The sequence below is a fragment of the Pleurodeles waltl genome, chromosome 4_1 (genome assembly GCF_031143425.1).
Source record: "Pleurodeles waltl isolate 20211129_DDA chromosome 4_1, aPleWal1.hap1.20221129, whole genome shotgun sequence".
In the NCBI taxonomy this organism is placed as follows: Eukaryota; Metazoa; Chordata; class Amphibia; order Caudata; family Salamandridae; genus Pleurodeles; species Pleurodeles waltl.
Window position 1 is genome coordinate 431,680,351 of NC_090442.1, and position 22,432 is coordinate 431,702,782.

Below are 22,432 nucleotides of genomic sequence, written 5' to 3' on the forward strand. Positions count from 1 at the left end.
GCATCCTTCATGATAGTGTAGGTGAGTCCCTGAGGATCTCCTAAGGATGTCGAGGTGTCCCTCCCTTCTACCTCAAAGTGCTTCCACAGACGCGCCCCTCAATGTGCTTCAGGCACCACGTTCATGAAGAGAGCAGACTCATACCACAAGTAGATATGATCCTCCCTCTTATAATCCTTCACCACGTCTTTAGGAATGTGCACCCTCCTTTCAGGCTGCACTGTAGCACCATCTCTACTAGACTGGCTCTTCTGATCTAGTTCCCTCAAATTAAGCTTATGAGCCAGGAGCATCTTCTGCTCTTCAATGGCCAGCCTCCTCACCTCCATTTCTATTTTTAGATTTTCTAATTCCAACTAGTGAACCCTCTCTGCCTGTCTGTCCCACAACTCTTCAGGAGTCAGACCATTGGATGAAACACTGCTACCTGCCCTGAAGACCCTCCCCCAAGGCAGTGCAGGAACCTCTACTAAACCATCATGACAGTTTTGAACCTCCTCACCTCAATCTCCTCCTCTGTGTGCCCCACAACCTCCTTGGCTGTCACCCAGGCCCTCAGTACCTTTTGCAGTTCCTCCTACCTGCCAGAGCTCCCAATGGGACAGGCAATATCCTTACTGAACTGTTTCAATTGAGCAACTATATAACTGTCCAGCTTCTCCAACTCAATAACAGCTCCAGCTCCAGCTGGTGCATCTCCAGATTGAGACATGATGACAAGTCAAAAAAAGTGCAAAGTTCCAAGACTGAACAAGGAGTTCCCTATGAGAAGTACAAAAATAAAAAAGTATGGAAGCAGATGAAGTCCCAAAAAGAGAAAAAAAGCAAAATCACAAAAACAAGTGGTATGTGGATACGTAATAGTCTATAAGGAAAATAGTAGTGTACACTTAATCACTGTATGTCAACTACAAATACAAGTTCAACCCTTACCGCTGATCACCAATGTTAGAAATGGGGTCTTTGGTTGGGAGTAAGGCTATGCCCTGTCCAGGAAAGGACCCTCACTCTTTTCAGGGCAAAGGAGAAACACACCCGATTAACCCCCACTCACCCCCTTGGTAGCTTGCCATGGGCAGAAAGGCTTAACCCAGAGACAAAGTGTAAGGTATTTGTACCAAAACACACAATAATACAGTGAATACACTACAAAATGACTCAAAACCAGGTTAGAAAGATAGCCAATATTTATCAGAACAAAACAAGAAATGACAGAAATCCAACATACACAGTCAAGTTATGAATTTATAAAGATTAAACACAAAAATAGTGCTTAGATACACAAATGCTTTATTTAGGCGATATCACGTAATTGTGACGGAGTCATTCCCAACAATCCAACGCCAATGGCGACGATAAATACGGAGTCACACAGACCCCCATGTACAGTTCCTTGTGAAAATGAGGAAACAAGCTGCTGCACTTAATTGGAGATCGCGGCATTGCTGGATCCGAGGCGACGTTGGTTCTGGTGATGTGAAGGGAAGGACCCAGACAGGGAATACACAAGCAGGCAGAGTTACAGAATGGTTTAAGCAAGAAAATGCTGCTCACCTGTTGTGCCAACTGGGTGACTTACTTACATAGTACAGAGTCAATATATAATTAGTACTGGTTCATGTATGGACTACATATGAGGCTGCCATCTCAATTAAAGCACAGTTTTGCTCTGTGCAGAACAGTACATATCTGTGTTTTTTGCTTACACCCATTGTCTGTTCATCTCCATTCAATGGTATATGTGGAGGTGAGAAATGTTTGTAGACTAGTGGGAATCAGTTGGTACCACCTTACAAATCTGGATATCTGGATCTGGAGTCATGGTTAGCTGTGTGTAAGTATTGGACTCCTGTATCAGGACTTCATTCTGACTGCATGTGGAGATGCTCAAATGTCAATGCCACAGGTGTTGCCCCATCCTACCATTCCTATGGATGTGAGCTGGTGTTTCATAATGCCCATTGACTCTAACCTGGCCCATCCATCTGCATAAGAGCGTTAGTGGCTCGAAGGTGTCTGACCACTCACAGTGGTGCTGCTCACCTGTTGTGTCAACTGGGTGACTCATTTATATGGTACAGGGTCAATTCATAACTAGTATTGGTTCATGTATGGACTACATGTGAGGCTGGCATCTCAATTACAACACAGTTTTGCCCTGTGTAGGACAGTATATATCTGTGTCCGTTCATCTTCATTCAATGGTGTATGTGAAGGTAGCAACATTAGGACATTCTACTTTGGGTGTCTGATTTGTGTATTTGGACCCACCAAGCTCTTCCATGTGATTGACATGTGGGCATTTCTTCTCTGTCCCAGTGGTTTGGTTCTAGAGGTGGTGAGTTCCTTGGTAGAGTTTGCCTTTTACAATTTGCTATGTCAATGCTATGTCTGCCAATGCCCTACCAATTCCTTAGCAACCAGGGTAGGTTGCTGCCTACGTCATGTATCAATGGTTACTTGGGGACACAACATATGAAGTGGTGTCACGTAGGTTCTCATTAGGGTAATGAGGCTACTGAATGTGGGCGGTAGGATCGCCTGGGTTGTGGATCCTAAGTACAATTTCACACCAGTGACACCTGTCGGTCTAATCCAGGTTTTCCGGCTAACTAGAATCGCCCCATCTCTGACTGAGATGATTGTGGCAACCAGGCTCATGATAAGATAGACTCCCTAGGGAATTGTGGTATATCAGATCACATCCCATTCTCTCAGTTACCAAGATATCACTCAGGAAAAAAAAACAGAGGCCGAATATATTTAAATAAGCATTTATTAAAATATCTGCATCTTAGATAAAAGCAGGTGCATAGTAATAACGAGGATAATAAAAAACAATAGGAGCAGGCATGTGACTAAAAATGTAAAACACAAACACAGTCACACCATGGTGTCTAAACAGTGGAGTGGCTCTATAACCCCTCAACTACGCTAAGTATGAGCACAACATACTAAGTCTAATCTGCCCTTTAGGTTTCCTCCTGGGAGAACATCATCCCTCATACCTGAAGAAAAGGCCTGAGGTCTAAAGAGACACCGTCTCCATCTGAATCAGGGTGTCGTCTAAGCAGGTAGCTGTAGTGAAGCTTGCAGCAATCAGGATACAGTCATGGTCATCTGGCTGGAATCTCCCTCTAACGTGTCTGAGACTAAGGGGTGTTTTATAATAAAACAACTGACATTCTAAGAAATGGTCCCCAGGTATGAGTGTGTGTTTCCGTGAATGCTAGAGACACAGCATACCACGTATGTTGGCAACCCTATCTGATTGTAGCCTTGAAGAAACCACAAAGTAGAATAAATGTTCTACTAAGAACGTGATGCTTTCCTAGTGAAAGAACAACGAGATAGAGAAAAGAAACCAGTGCCACAAACGTAGCTATTGCTAGAAAAATAAAGCAATGCTGAATAAATTGTAAACAGGTTAAAGTGCATTGCTGCAGGCCTAGTTAGCTAAAACAACATGCTCAGAACATGGCTAAAATAGCTACACAACAGTGGGACAATCTTTGCTACTCTTGACCTAGCTGATGTGTCCAGTCTGGTGAGGACTACGTTTAGCATTACTTACGTGATCATGATGTAATGGTATATTTAAATCACTATTTCTTGTGCAGGTAATTGTTGTAATGGGAAATGTTGTCTATGCATTGACAGTTGTGTAGGTCCATGTATACATCATGTGTACATTGCATTTTGGTGTGCAATACGTGTAGCCTGGAGTTAGGTACATGGACTTGTCAACACCAGGACAGTGCGCGCTCTACGGGCATCTAGAATGCAAAAACCCAACACTTGCAAGATAAAGTAATTTATGCATTGTGATGATTTGTTATTGTTTAACCTTTTGCATTGCAGAATTCCATCCAAAAGATGAATTTTTAAGGTGCTTATAAATACTATACATTTACAATGTATTGCTGCAGACATTCAGCGTGTGTTAGGGTGTGGTCCCTTTTCAAGGCCTTCTGGAGACTTTCCCTGCAACATGCCTCGGCGTGGTTCTAGGCTGGGCCAAGACTCTATAAAAGAGAGTCAGCCCAACTTCCAGTGCTCACTATTCAGAGGTCCCGGTGCAGAGCAGCAGCTTCTTCCTGAACTCCTGTCCCGGCGGCCTATTTGGATTTTCCAGTCTTCTGCACTCATCTCTCATTGGTGATCACTGTTTCCAGGCGGTAAGACGGTGTTTGGACATTTCCCAACACCGTAATTGAGAATCTTCATATTCTTGCTTTTAATTCTTAAATGAATAACAGATTATTTGTGTACTGCCATTTTTTGACATTTGTATAGTGTTTTGCAAATAGGGAGGACGCGCAATTTATTCCATAAAGATTTTACTTCGTTATTACATTATTGTTCATTGCGCCCTGATATTTCTTGACATTTACATGATGTTTTACGAGTTGGCAAGACATGCAACTCGTTTCATGAGCATTTAACTTTGTTGTTCATTGCGCGCTATCTTTTCTTGACATTTACATGGTGGCATTTGAATCGGCGAAACGCGCGATTCACTTCTCGTGTGTAATTCATGCTGTTCATTGTGCGCTACCATTTTCTGGCATTTACATGGTGGCATTCGAATCGGCAACACGCGCAATTCTTTCCTTGAGTGTTTTTTTAATGTTATTCATTGTGCTCTACCATTTTCTGGCATTTACATGGTGGCATTTGAATCGACAAGACGCGCGATTCTTTCCCTGAGTGCTTTTCATGTTGTTCATTGTGTGCTACTTTTTCTTGGCATTTGTATGGTGGCATTTGAATCGGCAAGACGCGCAATTCTTTCCTCTTGTATAAATAATGTAAGTTACTGTGCGCTTCCATTCTAAGACATTTTCTTGGTAGCATTTCAAGTTGACACGTTGCGTGATTTATTCCTTGAATCTACGTTGTGTGATTTCATGGTGCACAAACCTTTATGGTGTTTAATACTCATATAAAAATCTGCAATGTGCGCAATTTACTTTCAAATGTTTTTTCTGAAATGAACACAACAATACCAAAGTTCTAGATGTAATGCTGTGTGTTCCTGATATGTATTCATAAAAGGAGAATGATATGGTTGTTTAGAAATTGCTCAGAGCGTTTCCTGATTCTCATGCTAAAGAAAGTACTTGAATCTGAAAGTCCTGTTTAACTTTTCCTGTTTCCTCCTCAGGTATTCGGTCATCTAAAGCCTAGTCAGTTTTAGGATTATTCCAGGGTTGTTCATGTTTTAGCATGGTACTGATTTCATGAGATGTAATCTTGATGTTGTGTTTTAACCTTTTGCTTCCTACAGGTCTCCTTCCCAGCTGTTCCCGTCCTAATCCCCTTTTCCCCACTTGGACTCTCTTAGACTCTGTGATAAATCTAATCAGAGTATTGGAGCTGTCTTGTGGTGGAAGTGTTGGGAACGTGCACGGACCCCGAAGATCTGGTGACTCTGACAGGACTCATGTATGGTGTGATTGAGGTTGATTACTCACGTTGTGAAGTCCGTGTCAGCTGGCACGGTAGCTGGCCAATGATGTAAACTGTGACTGTCTGTAGTGTAGTTGCTATGAGACGGCACTCAGTAATTGCCTATGGATGTATCATGTGTGCTTTGCAGGCCATTGTAGCTGCACATGCCTTTATGCAGTGATGTGGTGAAACTGTCTTTTGTGTCCGCAGATGTCCCTCTGTGAATGTGTGAATGTCATGCCATGCCTGTACTCCAGACTTGTATTCTACATATCGTTTGTCACCTGTATGGGAGTCCCACTTGTTCTAACTTCATCAGTTCATGTACCCATTTTGCAATATATGCATAGGGGTCAGCCAGTCACGTGATATGTATGACAGGTGCTGTGTGGTCTGTGAATAGGGTAGTCTAGACTATCAAGGGACATTGCTAACTGAGAAGGACTGGTCATGTGTTATTTCAGGACATGTATGATGAGTTGTGATTAGTCACCTGCCCTTCCAATAGGTGATAGTGTCACGTAGGCTCTCATTATTCTAATGAGACTACTGGATTTGAGCGGCAGAATCGACTGTGGTGTGGGAGACTGAGTCTTAACCCACTACAGGTGACGCCTGTCACCGCAATCCAGGTTTTGCTCCGGCTAACTAGCAGTGCTTCATCTCTACCCAAGAGCAGGTATGATTGGGCAGCCGAGCACATGACACAATTGACTCCTCAGGGAAATCGTGGTCACTCAGATCTCATCTGTTTCTCTCAGTTACTTTAGTCTATATATACAAGGACTAGCAAAGGCAGTATGGGGGTCATTCTGACCCTGGCGGCCGGTGACCGCCAGGGTCCCCGACCACGGGAGCACCGCCAACAGGCTGGCGTTGCTCCCGAGGGCATTCTGACCGCGGCGGTTCAGCCGCGGCCAGAAAGGGTAAACCGGCGGTCTCCCGCCGGTTTACCACTGCCCTTGTGAATCCTCCATGGCTGGGGAGCACGCTCCGCAGCCATGGGGATTCTGACACCCCCTACCGCCATCCTGTTCCTGGCGGGTCTCCCGCCAGGAACAGGATGGCGGTAGGGGGTGCCGCAGGGCCCCCGTAAGAGGGCCCCGCAAAGTATTTAAGTGTCTGCTAAGCAGACACTGAAATACGCGACGGGTGCAACTGCACCTGTCGCACCCCTGCAACTACGCCGGCTCAATTCTGAGCCGGCGTCCTCGTTGCAGGGGCATTTCCTCTGGGCCGACGGGCGCTCTTTTGGAGAGCGCCCGCCGGCCCAGAGGAAATGCCTGAATGGCCGCCGCGGTCTTTTGACCGCGGTGCGGTCATTCAGCGGCGGTACCTTGGCGGACGGCCTCCGCCGTCCGCCAAGGTCAAAATGACCCCCTATATGTTTCAATAAGGTTTTAATGAAGCAACTGCATCTTAGACAATAAAGCATGTACTGCAATAACCAGGACAATAAAGCTTGACAGGATTAAAATTGTGATAAGGAGAGTAAAGCATAGAAATAACGCTACCATATTGTCACTAGAGTCAATAGACTAATCCCTACCTAGGCTATATTAGAGCACAGCATGTTAAGCTCTAGTTCTGCCCTTCAAGTTCCCCTGGGAAGACATCATCCCCCATACCTGAGCAAAGGCCTGAAGTCTGCATAAGCAGCTGTAGTGAAGCGTTCAGCAATCAGCATACAGTTGTGGTCTTCTGGCTGGAATCTCCCTCTAACGTGTGTGGGACAGGGACGTGTTTTTATAATAAAACAGCTGATGTTCTGAGAAAATGTCCCTATGTAAGGATGTGTATGTTTCTATGAATACCAGAGACTAAATGTTACCACGTTTACCGGCAACCTATCTTACTGCAGCCTTGAGAGAAGGACAGAGTGAAAGAAATGTCTTATTTTAAGAACACAGTGCTGGCCTAGGCAAATAACAGCTAGATAGAGAGAAATAAAACAAGCCCGCAAGTGTGGCTGTTGTTAAAGTAATAAACAAAGCTGAATAAAAATATCTAGGTTAAAGTGTACAGCAGCAGGCCTAGTGTGCTAAAATAACGTGCATGGAGCTATAACTAAAATGGCTACACAACAATAGGAGTATTGAAAGATATGGTATGGAATCTTCTAGATACGTCTAATTGTGGTAGGGCATGAGTAGCATGCTGACATGGTTTTACAGGTGTTCAGTAGGATCACTCCAGTGCAAACTTACTTGGAATCAGATGTTGGTGTGAGGGTTAACATTAAGGGGTGGGTAGTTGTAACATATTGTGACATTATGTAGGATATGTGTAATGCCAACAGGCATTGCCTAGCCTGGATATGTGCACCTACAGTTGTGTATGTATAAATGTGTGTATGCAAGGAACATGATAACCCGTTCTCTCCCTCTCTGTCTCTCGCTCCCTTTCTCTCTATTTGTGTGCATCACCATAGGCAAGCAAAGGAGACTGGGCACAAGCAAGTGGGGATGCTGCTGACCACAGGATCCGGAGTGCTGTGACCAGCGACAGTGAGGATCCCAGTGGCCCGGATTGCAAGGGGAGCGCCACGGGGTGTCCGGATCTTCTGCATTATCATCTTCAGAATACCCCTCCAGTGGACACTCCTTGGTAGTGGCAGACCCATCTGGGACCCCAGCACCATCTTTGTCCACCCCCCCCTTACTACCACTGCCCTCCTTGTAGCTCCCCACCCAGTTGTCCATGCATGCTCACCTAGGAGGGTGGGCATCTCCTTTGCCGCAGGCACCTCTGCCTCTGCCCCAATCAGCCCTCAGTGAGGAGGCAATTGACCTCCTGAGATGGATCTTTGTGAGTTAGTCGACCATCATGAATGCCATCCAGGGAGTGGCAATGCAGATACAACAGAGTAATCCATTCCTGGAGGGCATTCACTGTGCACTTGCTGGCCTACAGAGATCCTTTAAGGCTCTGGCCTCTGCACTGATGATGGCAGCCAGTCACCCTTTGTCTTCCGCCCCCCTCCATCTTCCTTTTTTGAATCCCACACTCCTCTTCCCCATCCCAGCCAGAGCACACATACAGACAAGCATGCATCCACCTCATCATCCAAGGGTTCTGCAGACAAACACAAGCAACACAAGACCCACCACCTGCATGCACACAAACAACACCCACCTCTAGACACACCAATAGCCACTACCTGCACAGAATCCTCTGCCACCCTCACCTTCACATACACTACACCTGACATACCTGAAGACACCATACCCACATTTACCGACACAGCCACAACACCTGTCCTACTCACAGTCAGTACAATAGCACACCCACAAACATCTACTCCAGTAACCACATCTGCAGGCACCACAACCACAGACGCACCCACATGCAACACATTCACCATACCTGCAATCACCACCCTAACAGACAGTCACCCTTATAGCACTTAATCACCGCCCTCCTCCAACCCCCCTCCTCCCAAGACACATAAACAACCTCACTCACCCACCCAACGGACACCAAGCACACACAAGCATTCCTCACACACACATGCATCCAAAACATCCACAACAACACCTGCTATAAGCACTCCCATGCCATGACCATCCCTGTGAGTCTAAGACGTTTTTCCTCTCAGAGGTTAACCTTTTCCCTACACCTCTCTCAACCTGTGTGACCCCTGTGTGACCCCTAAAAGATCAGTTTCCTTCCCAAGTCACCCTACCACCTCCAATTCCTCCCCTGCTACTACCCATGCCCCTCCCCCACCAAGAAGTCAACCCCTCCAAAGTGTTCGCAGCCCTCTTCTAAGCAACATCCTAAGCCCCCCTCCCAAGCCTAAGCCCAAAACCCACCTCCAAAACCTAAACCAAACCCCTCCTTCACCACCCTAATCACTGACGTGCCTGCCTGCCCCCTTGATGTCCTTACCCATGCAGGTTGATTAGCAGTCAGGAGTCAAGTAGGGGCACTGTAATATGCCATCTGTGCATTGTGCATGTTCATGTTTTATTTTATATTTTTTAATATACATACATTTGGGATTCCCAGTATTTGGTCCCAAAGTTACATCTTTCTATAGCCTTTCATTCCTCAAGGCTGTCATGGTCTTGCCTGCTTTATTTGTGTGTGAGTGAGTTTTGTGTGTTGTGGTTGTGCTATCAGTTGTGTCTTGGCTGCTTGTGTGGGTCTGTGCTTTGCATTTGTGCGATTATGATGGGTGGGTATGGTGTGTTGGGCAAGTCTGTGTTTGGGACATCCATTTGTATTGATTTTGTGTGTTTTGTTAGTGTCCGCATTTGGTATTTGGTTTGTGGTGTGCCCTTGTGTTGTTGTACTGTGTGCATGTGTGTGTGTGGCTATTGGTATGTTTGAGGCGCTGTGTGATGTGTTTACGTGATGTGATGTATGGCTCGTTATATAGATTTTTATTTGTGTGTATTGGTACAATGATGTTACGTTGTGTTTGTATGTGTTGTGAGGTGGGGATGTATGTTGTGGAGTGTTGACGGTGCATGTGAGGTGTTGTGGTTGTTGTGTAGTTGTGTGATTGGCTGCTGTTGTGCATTGTTGTGTTTGACAGTGCAGGTGCAGTGTGTGTGGCTCGGTGTGTGTTTTGGTAGTGTGCATTGGCCATGGTGTGCGCACTGAGTGTGTGCGTCTGTGTATGTGTCTGTGTGTGAATGTGTGTGACAGTGTAGGAGTACATGTATGTGTCGCCATCACCACCAGTACTGGATGTATATGTTGTGTGCACCTAGCGACCTTTGCATTAGGTGTCAGTGACAGGTAAGTGTGTGTACTCACTTTTGCTGCTGTCGTCGTTGGTTCTGTAGTCATTGGGTGAGCAGGAGCAGTGGGAAGACGTCCAGTTCAGGTTCCATTGCGGCTCCAGATGGGTATGGCTTCCTAAAGGTGAGTGTCTCCGTTTGTACTGTTGGTTTCCACCAGGGCTTCCGTGGCAGTGCAACCCCGGCGAAAACCTTCCCGGTGTCTGCCAGAAACATCGTCTCTGCCGGCCTGACGGCGCCTCCCGCAGTCCGTGGTGGCCTGACAGCACTGGTTATGCATGTGACGAATTGGCTGTATTCTGTAGTGTGGACCACCATGGTCATAATTTGGCGGTCTTCTCCATCAGCCTGTTGGCAGTACAACCGCCAACATTGTGGTCTTGGAACTGCTAAACTCGTAATGACCCCCTAAGTATGTCAAATGTATATGTGCACTAGTAATTCTCACACATGGTGGTCTTGGAACCGCTAAACTCGTAATGACCCCCTAAGTATTTTAAAGATATATGTGCACCAGTAATTCTCCTTATGCTTTGGATAACAACATCAATCTAGAAAGATATTTGTTAATATCCTTTTGTTTGCTTATCATCAATCAGGTGTTATTTGTATAGCACAGCTTGTAACCCGAGTGATATTCATTGCTGCATGTGTTTATTCGAAAAGCCAGGATTTCAGTCCCTTTTCTGATTGGGTCAGCAAAAGTGTGGTATGGAGGTGGAGGGGAGGGTGTTCGAGGCTTTGGCAACAAGGTGGGAGAAGGAGGGTCCTCCGGCACAGCAGCAACATATGTGTGGTATCTTCGCAAGGATGATGTGTGCTGAGCAGAGGTTCCTGGTAGGTTGGTGGAAGTGAAGGCGATGGTTCAGAAAGGTGGGTCTTTTGTTATGAACGGCTTTGTAGGTATGGATCAGGAGCTTGAAGTGGCATATTTTCTGGATCGGAAGCCAATGGAGGTCCTTCAGGTGCTGGGTGATAAGGGTTCTCTTGGGCAGGTCAAGGATCAGTCTGGCAACTGCATTCTGGATTGAGTGGATTCTTGTTTGACTTTGTGGTGGTGCCTCCATAGGATATGTTGCTGTAGTCCAGTCAGCTGGTGATGAGGGCCTGAGTCGCTGCCTTCCTTGTGCTGATATGAAGCCACTTGTGGAGCATGTGGAAACAGGCTGAAGAAATGGTACTGACCTGGTGTTTTATGGAGAGTTCACTGTCGAGAATGATGCTGAGATTGCGGGTGTGATCTTTCGTGTGGGGCTGGATCTGAGTTTTGCTGGCCACCAGGAGTCATTCCAGGGGGTTGAGTGTCTGCCAAAGAACAGAACCTCCATTTTGTCCATGTTGGGCAGTTGGTCTTCATCCAGGTGGATACATTCTTCATACAGTTGTGGAAGATTGTCTTCACCTTGGGGGGTTTGTTGAGAGCTTATCTAAGCTCAGCAAGAGTATGTGCATCATACTAAAAATCTAAAACCCTATGTAGGACATTTGCAAACATATATGCAGTGATTCAGTTTGAGTCCTCCCTGTTTCTTCAGAGGGCACATTAACAGGCTATAAACCCAGGGGCTTCTTTACAAGCCCAGTGCACCACAGATGCATCACTGTTTGTGCAGCACCATCGGCGAATAGTGCAGACCCATATCTACAAGGACATGCAAAGCCACTTTTCATGGCTTTTCATTGCCTTGTAGATATGGTGTAAGGCAACGCAGTGCAAGTTGCTGTATTGCCTTAGACTACATCAGGGAGGCGTTCCATCGGCATTACAGTGGGACGTCCTACGCAGCACCAATGGATTTTGACACATTCCCAGATTTACAAGAATCTGTAAATGTGGGTATGCGTCAAAAGAGTATGCCTCCCCAAGGCAGGTTCAACAACGAGAAATATCCTTATTTCTCCATGTTGTTTCCTCTTTCCATTTGCTGCATTCTCCAGCACACATAGAAAGAGGAAAATGCCTCTCTGGATTGTTTTTGTGCAAGAAAGTATCCCTTCCTGCACAAAAGCAATCCTGCTGACAACACAGATGTTCTTGCACCATGGTGCATCGGTGCCTGTGTTGGCATACAGAAGCAACTTGTGTACTAGCACAGGGAGAAAGGACAGAAATGCACTGTATCTTGTATGTATGGTGCTTTTCTGCCCTTTCCCTGCAGGGCAGTGCAGCAAGGTCACTTGTAAATATGCTTACCAATCTTAACAGTTAAGATGAATGTTCAAGGGGTAAGTTAAATGTTTGTTTTAATCAACAGGATAACTCCGAAATACTGTATGTCTTACTAATTCCTTGGTGTGATATGACCCCAGTCTTTAGAGTTCAGATAAATGTTGAAAAAAATAGTTTAAAATTAGTTTTCATCAACAACATTGCTTCTGGAAACATCTCTGTGATCCAGATGTTCATACAAACAATCCCTTAAGGACCAATGGGTCTTTGCAAATCAAATCTGGAATACATGTGGTGAGGTCCTAGCGACAGCAACATTGTAGCATGATTGCCTAAAAAAAGTCACCATGATCCATGAAGAAAGTAATGTCCAAAAATGCAAAGATGGTTGACCTCTTTCTAGAACATGTTGGCGATTCTAGCTCATTGCTAGCATGTTACCACTTATCATGTAGTCCTCATTCTCGCATGTGCAATTTAAACAATGGTCTGTGATGAATGCAAGTCTTTCCTTGGCTCAAAGCCACCCAGAATGAGTGGCACATTGTCTTCAAGCTCCCACTGAAGCCAATGGTTTGTTTCCAAAAATCTCCAAACATTTCATAGCTGTTAAAGTAGCTTTGCAACATGCATATGTTTGCCACCTCACACAGATCCAAAGCCACACTATTTTATATCCAAATCCATCAGCAGTACAAGGCGGGTATTGGTATCTGAGCAGGCCTCCTGGAGGATGGATAGCTTTAAGATAAGGTTCAGCTAAACCAGGTTTCAATAAAACAAAAATTTCATCAGTTAGTGACTGGGTCTATTTATGCAGCCAGGCACACATTTAGGCCCTCATTACAACCCTGGCGGTAAATCCCGCTTTCCGCCGTGCTGAAGACCACCAACATACCGTTGCCGCAGCAGAATTCCGCTACAGGTATTACGACCCACATCTCGGAATCCGCGACAATACAGACTCCCACACAAGTCCGCCACACCAAAGGTCAGTGATAAACTGGTGATACCAAAACCTACACCTTCACGCCAACAAGAATACGCCCACACTATCACGACCCACGAATCAACGTGGCGGTCTTACAACCGTGGTAATCCATTGGGGGTACACACCGCCGTGCTCAAAATACACACACATTTACAAAACACAACCACACTGGACAATTCAAAATACACACATCTGATACACATACAAACACCACACCCACACACTCACAACACTATAAAACACACACCCACATTACCCACATACTCTTACAATGAACTTTTTTTTTAAAAAGCTGTGAGAGAGAGAATAGCAAACACAACACCAGCATCCACAGGCACACAACACCATCACTCATACAACATCCACGCACCTCAAACAACACACACCAACACAACACATCACACAGCACAATAAACAGCACCTCACACATCACCCACACAACATCATGGCACCTCAAAGACACCCCAGGTTTTCAGAGGAGGAGCTCGGGGTCTTGGCGGAGGAAATCATCCGGGTAGAGCCACAGCTTTTCGGATCACAGGTGCAGCACACCTCCATTGCTAAGAAGGTGGAGCTATGGCGGAGAATCGTCAACAGGGTCAATGCAGTGGGACAGCATCCAAGACCACGGTATGACATCAGGAAGAGGTGGAACGACCTACGGTGGAAGGTGCGTTCAGTGGAATACAGACACCAGATTGCTGTACAGAGAACTGGCGGTGGACCCCCGCCTCCTCCCCCACAACTAACAACATGGGAGGAGCAAGTCTTGGCAATACTGCATCCAGAGGGCCTCGCAGGAGTAGCAGGAGGACTGGTCTCTGGTAAGTCATATCTTTTTTACCAAATCCCCCCACCCCACCTGCATGCCATCACATAACCCTACCCTCACCCCCATCACGCCAACGCCTCACATATGCCCGACTATCAGAACCCACACATCCCAATACCAAGGCCCTGCATGCAAAAATCTATGCATGGACCCCCATGTCCAGTACAGATACCCACAGAGACCCCAAACCAACTATCACAAAAGGGCAAACACAGTAATGCAAGCACAGGAGTAGACGGTACCTCACCCAATGCAGAAGATGGCACACACAGATACTAAAACTATGCATTTACACCCCAACAGGTCCCATACCCAACATCATCGGACAGTAGGTGCCAGACATATCCCGTCCCCCACAGAAGAGGCCCACAGTGATGACAGCAGCTCTGCATGCCTGGATCAAGATGACCAGCCCGGCCCATCAGGGAACTCTGGACAGTCGGTTCCCCTGCCACTGTCACAAGCCACCCAGAACCTCCCCCCTCAGGAAACACCACCACAGCACCCACCCAGTGGGCCCATCACTCTGTCCCCAGGACACATCAATCAGCAGTGTGTCCACCACTACAGGTAACCCAGGCAAACCCACCAACCCAAGAAAATCAGGGACCTCGGGTCCATGGCAGTGGGCATATGGCTCAGGGGACAGAGGCACAGGATAACAGGGAAGCTGGGAGGACTGCTGTGCGACAGGGGGAGGATAGGCCCAGGGAATCGACACTCCACGAGGCACTTTCCAACATCATGGGAGCATACCACCATTCCCAGGAGACCATGGGCACGGTACTGGCCAAGTTTCAGGAAGCTCAGCGGCTGCAGAAGGAACAATACCTTGGGATCAGGGAGGACTTGAAGTCCATTAACACCACCCTGTTTGCTGCAAGTGCCTCTCAACACCCTGGATGGCATTCAAAATGGTTGATTGCACAACAGTGAGGGATCTCAGGAGGTCAATAGCCTCCTCAGTAAGGGCAGCAGGGCTGACTGGGGCAGGGCCTGGGGTGCCTGGGGCGAAGGAGGTGCCCACCCTCCTGGGTGAGCGGGCACGGGAAACTCGATGAGGGGCTACTGGGAGGGCGGTGGTGGTAGGGGGGTGGCGGCTGTACCTGTTGATGCGGTGGGCAGAGAGGTGCCCACCACCACAAGGGAGCTCCCATCAGAGGAGGAGTCACTGTCGCTGGTGTCTCCTCCTGTCCCCGTTGTGGAGCTCCACTCGCCCTCCATCCCACTGTTGCCTTCGGACTCTGTTACTTCACCATCCAGGGCCATTTGGGATGCAGCTCCCTCCTGCTCCGGTGCCACTGCTCCTACGCCAGATGATGCTAATGCACACAAGGACAGGGTGACAAAACAAAAAGGGGGGGAAAGACACAAGATACACATGGTCAATGCCTGCAACACCACTACCGTTGGTGGACACAACACACAGGGAGCAACCCTATGCACTAAGCCATGCACTAACAGGGCAGGGGAAAAGCACATGCCCATAGGGGACTCTGTCGAGAACCATTTAATGCACAGCTGGAACCCATAGGAGCCTGACTAGATGTAGAGGGCAAATACCACCTTTGGGGTTGGACTGGGAATGAGGCTGAAAATCAATGGATCTACCTTTGCGCGTCTGCCCTGGCCTAAGGGAACCCACAGCCCACCTCCCCCACCCAGACACCTCGTCAAGCGTGCAGAGTCAGCTGAATGAGAGTGTGCTCACCCCCTTGTGGCTGCTGTGATGCCCTCAAGCGCCCATCCAACTCAGGATATGCCACTGCCAGGATCCGGTACATCAGGTAGGTCGTGGTGCGATGGGCACCCCTTCCACATTGGGAGGCCATCCCCAGCTGGGCCTCTGCCATCTTCTTGCTCCAGTGGTGCAGGTCCTCCCATCTTTTCCGGCAGTGGGTGCTCTGTCTATTGTAGACCCCCAGGGTCCGCACTTCCTTGGCGATGGCACGCCAAATCCCCTTCTTCTGGTGGGCGCTGACCTAGAGGAAACGTGAAATAAGAATGGATGTTACTCCCCCCTACATGTCTTCTCACACATTGGCCACAAACCTCCCACCCTGGGCCAGAAATACATACACACACCATCCTCACATGCAGGCCTGTCCCCCCCCATCCCACCTATCCACGACACTCAATACAATCATGTGCCATCCACCATGCACACAGTTTACTCACCTGTTTGTCTGGAGGACTATAGAGTTGCGTGTACTGGGGGAGGACCCCATCCACCAGTTTCTCCAACTCCTCCGCAGTGAAGGCAGTGGCTTTTCCCCAGACACTGTAGCCAGTGTCGCTTCCAGACGCAGGTCACAGCAGCACTTGCAAGTCCTCTCCTGTTGAAGGTCAGGTATGAAGTGAGTGAACAGATAGAAAATGGCGGTCACGTCCGCGGTGGTGCGTACCGTCACCGCCAGCGTACATCGTCATTGGCTCCTGGAACCCATAGGGCCCAATGATAACCAATTTTGAATTGCGCAGCGGTCTTCGACCGCCTACCGCGACGCTGCACAACGCCAGCGCAGTTACCTAATTTCCCCTTGTCCCACCTTACAGGTCAGGCAGCCACCATTTCAGGGAGCCACATGGCAGGCCAACTAACTGCATCACTCCTATTTAGTCCAGGAATACGCACAGACAAAGGCACATAGAGAAAACTTAACGATTGTGCTAAACAGCCTTGTGAAACCTATGTGGTGTATGACCCTCTGCACACCGTTCTCCTCTATAGGGCACGTCTGCTGGGGCAGGTGATGAGATGGTGGCATCCCCTGGTGTACAGACCCCTGGTGGACCTGTCGACAATTGAAGACAGACACATAATTATCACTTACAGACTTGATCGTGCAACAATCCAGGAACTGTGTGCCCAGTTGGAGCCAGACCTGATGTCAGCTATTCACCATCCCACAGGAATCCCCCCTCTAGCTCCATTTCCTGGCAAGTGGGTCTTTTCAAACAACAGTAGCCATGGCATCAGGGATGTCACAGCCAATGTTCTCTAACGTGTTGTCCAGAGTGCTATCTGCCTTGCTGAAACACAAGCGCAGCTACATCATTTTCCCTCAGGTGGAGGATCTGCCCACAGTGAAAGGTGAATTTTATGCCTTGGGACATATCCCCAACATAATTGGTGCCATTGGTGGGACACATGTGACATTTGTCTCCCCCCGCAGGAATGAACAGGTGTACAGAAACTGGAAACGCTACCATTCAATGAATGTGCAGATGGTGTGTTTGGCAGACCAGTACATCTCCCATGTGAATGCCAATTAACCTGGCTCAGTGCATGACGCTTACAATTTGAGGAATAGCAGCATCCCTTATGTGATGGGGCAACTCCAGAGGCACAGTGTGTGGCTAATAGGTGAGCCCAAGGTCCCCACACAGTTTAATTTGCTGTCTGGGTATGGGAGATTCCCTAATGTTTGGAGGATGTCTAAACGTTGTCCCTCGATATTTGCAGATGACTCTGGTTACCCCAACTTGTCATAGGTACTGACCCCAGTGAGGAATCCCAGGAAAAGGGCAGAGGAATGCTACAATGAGGCACATGGGTGAACTAGGAGGATAATAGAGCGCACCTTCGGCCTCCTGAAGGCCAGATTCCGGTGCTTTCATCTGACAGGTGGATCCCTATACTTCTCACTGAAGAAAGTGTGCCAGATCATCGTGGCCTGCTCTATGTTGCACAACCTGGCTTTGCGACGCCAGCTGCCTTTTCTGCAGGAGGATGGGCCTGATGGTGGTCTTGTGGCAGCTGTGGAGCCTGTGGACAGTAATGAAGAGGAGGCAGAAGAAGAAGATGTAGACAACCGTAACAACATCATCATGCAATACTTCCAGTGAGACACAGGTAAGAGGATGGCACTGCTTCCCACATCTCATACTATTGTCGGACCTAGCATAAATCTGCCTTTTTACCTCTGTGTATGGATCCCGACTTGTTACTTTGGCTTTCCATTTCACAGATCTGGGTCCCACTTTGTACCCTCTGCTATGTTTACTGCTAGACAACAACTGTGTAACATTGGTATGTGAACAAGTACATTGACATTGCTATATTTCAGAGAGGTTGCAATTACACATTTGTGAAAGCACAGACTGACTCCAGATTGTTTTGTGATTCAAGGTTGTTTATTTTTGTGCTAATAAGTGGAGGGGGGTGAAATGGGCTGGGGTGATGGTGGAGGAATGTCCATGGTAGAGTCCAGTCTCTTGGTCTCACAGGTGCATTGTCCAATGGGGCATAGGAAGGGGAACAATGGCAGTTTAAGGTGGACAGGGTGTCAAAGTGGGACAGAAGGGTGACATTCAGGAGGGTCTTATTTCCTGGTGGGGGTCTTGGCAATGTTCTTTGTCTTGTTCCTGGATCTCAGGTACTGTTTGCAGGGTGGTTCTCCTTCTGCAGGGGGAGGGGTCCTGGTGGCCTGTTGTTCCTGTGGCGGTGCCTCCTGTCCACTAGCGACAGCGGAGGTGGAGGGCTGTTCATCGTCCAGGCTAATGTCAGGGGCCTGTTTGTGTGCCGCTGTATCCCTCATGGTATTGACAAGGTCTGCCAGCACCCCTGCAATGGTACCTGGAGGGCATTTATTCTGGTGTGGCGGCCCAATAGAGAGCATTTCAGGCTCTGGCCTCAGCACTGATGGCAGCCATTGTCCCTGTGTCCAGCCTCCACACTCCAAACTTCCTCTACCCAGACCCAATCCCCTGTACCTCAGCCTATCCCAAGCATATCATCAGACCAGCATGCACACTCATCAACACACAAGAGTGGACATGGCAAACATAAGCACCACACATCTCACAGGCACTCACACAAGCACCATCCCCATGCAGACACACCAACATCCACTGCCTCCACTGTGTCCCCCTGCTCCACGTCCTCCTCCTCCCTCCCCGTCTCGTCTCCACTCACACCTGCATGCACTACATCTTCATCTACTACCTACATCATCAGCACGCCCATCATCACACACCGCTCACGTGCAATCACCCCCCCACTACCATGCACACATCCCCTGTGTCCTCTCCCAGTGTGTCTGTGAGCCCTCCTCCCAAACTACACAAACTCAGGCACCACCTCACAACAGCCTCCGGCCCATGCACCTTCACCCAAATTCAGCAGACGTACACCTCCTACAACCACTACCTCTTCCTCCACTCCCAAACCCCCACCATCTTCCCATCCCAGTGTGTCTAAGAAACTCTTCGTGGCTAATATTGACCTCTTCCCTACACCTCCCCCTCCGTCCTTCCCCTAGGGCCAGTCTGTCCAGGTCCCAGCGCAGCACCTCAGCCACCAAATCATCCAGCACGGTGGTCTCAGCAAGTCCGGTCACATCGTGGCCGGCACCCATCAAGGCTGCCAGTGTGCCACGTAGCGAGGCCAAGGAGCAGGCCATTCTGCCACCTGCCAAGGTGAAGAAGGTGCCCACATGATGGAGGGAGAAGCCACACCAACCACCAAGCAAGGGCTCCTCCAAGCCAAAAGGGGACAGTGGCAAGCGACCAGCAGCGACATCAAAGGTGGGGAAGGGACACAAGGCGAAGTGCAGGTCAGGACAGGGCACGGAGGCTCCGGCTGAGGGACCAGAGTCACCCCTTCTGTCAACCAGAACATCAACCTGTACGGCGGTGGACACCGCCACCTGCATGGCTGCTGCCTCACCAACAGTCCACAGCATCATCCCCAGTGGGCAGCCATCCGAGGCTGCTGGGGATGTCCTGCTGTGTCCCTCCACAGGTTCAGACACATGCACCACCGCCAGCACCTCTGCCACAGACATCCGCCGCAACTACCACCACCAGTCCTGCAACATGCTCAGACAGTGCCACCACAGCTGACATGGCAATCATCCCCAGTGGCCAGCCGTCTGAGGCTGCAGGAGACGTCCTGGACCCTGCACAGCATACATAAGGCATGACACCCAGCACTGTTTGTACCTGCATGTGGCAGGCAAAGTCACAGCAGGGTGGAGTGTGTCTCTGCCTCCAGGGAGTATCATGCTACCTGTTCCCAGGCAATTTCGTGGTACACACACCCAGGTGAGGGAACGTTACCTGCCACACTGCATGTGAAGCACTCTGGGCACAATACCCCCTCTAGAACCAGTGGAGAATCACATCCACTACCTAAGTCCTTGGCAGGATGAAGCCCTCTGGGCACTAAGCACCCTCCAAAACCAGTGGGGAATCACATCCACTACCTCAGTCCTTGGCAGGATGAAGCACTCTGGGCACTAAACCCCCTTCAGAACCAGTGGAGAATCACATCCACTTGAGAGTCTGTGGCTTTACACTCCCCAGGATAATGCAGTGGGCAAACCACCCACTGGAGAGACTTGTGAGACTGTGGCTTTGCACTCCCCAGAATAATACAGTGGGCAAACCACCCACTGGAGAGACTTGTGAGACTGTGGCTTTGCACTCCCCAGGATCTATCGGTGGGCATGGAGCCCCCTCGTGGAGCGGTGGCGTTGTCCGTTCATCCGACTGAGGTGCCCCCCTTCCCTCCTGAGGTGCCTGTTTATTTTCCATCTGATGCCCCTGCAGTGTTCTCTCCGTTTCAAGTCAGGTATCTTGTGTGGGCTTCACCCATGCATTTTGGGACACTGATCTACGGACAATGATTTCATTCAAATCTGGACTTGTGTAGTTGGTGTACATATTTGTATACACAGATATTTCAATTTGGCCTATCTGATTTTTCAATGATTACACTTGTTACAATCATTTCCTTTTGTCCTTGCGTTCTTCCAGGGGGTGACGGTGTGTATATGTAATGTTGCTGCATGTATTTGTGTGTATGGTGTTGTGGGTGAGGGTGTTGCGTGTTGCATGTGTGTGTCACTCTCGTTTCCCTCCTCTGTGTGCTAGGTGCAGTACTCACCGTCGTCGTCCTCGCCAGCGTATTTGCTGCTCCTGATACAAGAGGAGGTAGACCAGCATCGGCAGGACCTGTAACTCGGGCTCCATGGCATCCTGGTTGTTCGTGAAGTGTCGAAAAGTGAGTGGTTTCCGTTACAAGTACTGTTTCCGCCGTGCTTTTGATGGCGTTGGTACTGCCCCGGAAAAGGTGGCGGAGAGGCGTGTTGTAATACAGTGGGCGGAACCTTGTCTTCCGCCTGTCTGTTGGCGGTTACCACTGCAGTGTTTGTTTCTACCGCTGTGGCGGTCGGAGTGTTAAAGTGGCTGTCTATGTTGGCGGTTTCCGCCATGGTCGTGATTCTATTTTTTTTACTACCGGCCTGTTGGCGGTATTACCGCTGCTTTAACACTGACTGCCAGGATTGAAATGAGGGGCTTAATATAATACATGCTCTACCTGACATCATATCATTGCTGAGAACTATCTTTTCCCCTGAACCGATCATCATTTAACCCTTCTCTCCTTTTCCATTTCAGCGTCACTGAACACTGCCAGCGCCACAAATCTAAAAATAAATGTCAATTCACTAATAAAACGTAACTTTTGCTCCTTTAGCTTTTTAATATCAAACTACATATTGGCAAGCTTAGTAACAAAGGCTAAACTGTTGAGCTTTGAGCTCAAATCTGTCATTAACAAACATATCTCACTCAAATCCTTTTCATCAACTAAATCCCATGAAAGAATAGCTCCAACAGATTTACACTAAGTTACAAAAACCACCCTTTCTGGATCAAGCTCTAGCCTTCTGCCAAATTTGGTCTAATTCCATTTAGCGATTCAGCTGTAGCTGTGTCTAAAATCCCCATGGGAAATTACATGAGGCAAATACTTTTTAGGTCCCCCATTTTTCTTGGCCCTCATTAGACGAATCACTCTGATACTTTCCAGACAGCATCTGAAGTAAGTGGCAAACTAGTTTTGAAAAATTTGTGAAGATTTGTCAAACAACACCAAAGTTATTTGCAAAACGAAAAACCCTTTTCATATGGAAACTGGGTGCTAACTATAACTACCTACTGGCAACTGCCAGTAGGATATATATATATATATATATACTCACATATTGAGAAATATTCCTAGCATAGGTGCCATAGCACATTTTTACCGTCTTTTAGCCACCGTAATCTGCAAAAGACTCTTCAATTTCTTGGTATGCGATGGAAGGCTTGGTGGCAATAAAGTCTCAGCAAAGCACCATACCTATAAATTACAGTTCCCAAAGTCTAGTTTGTATGAGTTAGCTCACATAAGGGGTCATTACAACCCTGGCGGATGGTGTTAAAGCGGCGGTAAGACCGCC